This window comes from Octopus bimaculoides, chromosome 5 (genome assembly GCF_001194135.2).
Source record: "Octopus bimaculoides isolate UCB-OBI-ISO-001 chromosome 5, ASM119413v2, whole genome shotgun sequence".
NCBI lineage: Eukaryota > Metazoa > Mollusca > Cephalopoda > Octopoda > Octopodidae > Octopus > Octopus bimaculoides.
In genome coordinates this window covers 126,249,000-126,249,840 of record NC_068985.1, presented here as the reverse complement: position 1 = coordinate 126,249,840, position 841 = coordinate 126,249,000, and positions in this window count along the sequence as shown.

Here is an 841-nt window from a genome sequence, read left to right as displayed (position 1 = left end):
TATATATATATATATATATATATATATATAGAGAGAGAGAGAGAGAGAGAGAGAGAGAGACAGAGAGAGAGATTGGAAGGTTTGGAGGTGATGTACAGGAATTATATATTAGAAAAAATAATAAGGTACTCAGATATCTAAATGGTTGTACATTTACAGATTTTTATTATGCTACATGTTTTATAAATATTAGCGCATGCACCTATTCTTGTAGGTTCTTCAAATATGATTTCATTTCAGAGGATCTGTCTCATTTTATAGTATTATTGAATGTGAAGGGGTGGAGAGAGAGATATAGGATAGTAAAAGAGGGTTAGAAATGGAGGGAAAAGTGAGAGAGAGTGTGTGTGTGTTTTTGTGTTGGTGTGTGTGTTTTGTGTGTGTGTGTGTGTGTGTGTGTGTGTGTGTGTGTGTGTATCTGAAAGGAGTGTCAATGGGAAAGAGAAGGAAAGGTGAAAGCTGAAAGAAGAAAGACGAAAATTGTGTTTACAGCTGATCAGTTCTTTCAATGACTTTAAAAATGGCAAAACCAGGCGGCATTGTTTGGAAGAAAGCTGTTTTTCAAAGAGTTGGTATCATTGTCCAGTGGGAGAGAGTGTGTGGTGTGTCTTTGTGTGTGTGTGTGTGTGTGTGTGTGCATGTGTGTGCGTGTGTATCTGAAAAGAGTGTCAATGGAAAAGAGAAGGAAAGAAAGAAGAAAGAAAGGAATTCTGTTTACATCTTTACAGCTGCTTAGTTCAAAAAGGTAGGAGACAAATATGAAAACCTTTTTGAACTAACCAGGGGTATAGATGTAAACAGAATTCCTTTCTTTCTTCTTTCTTTCCTTCTCTTTCCCATT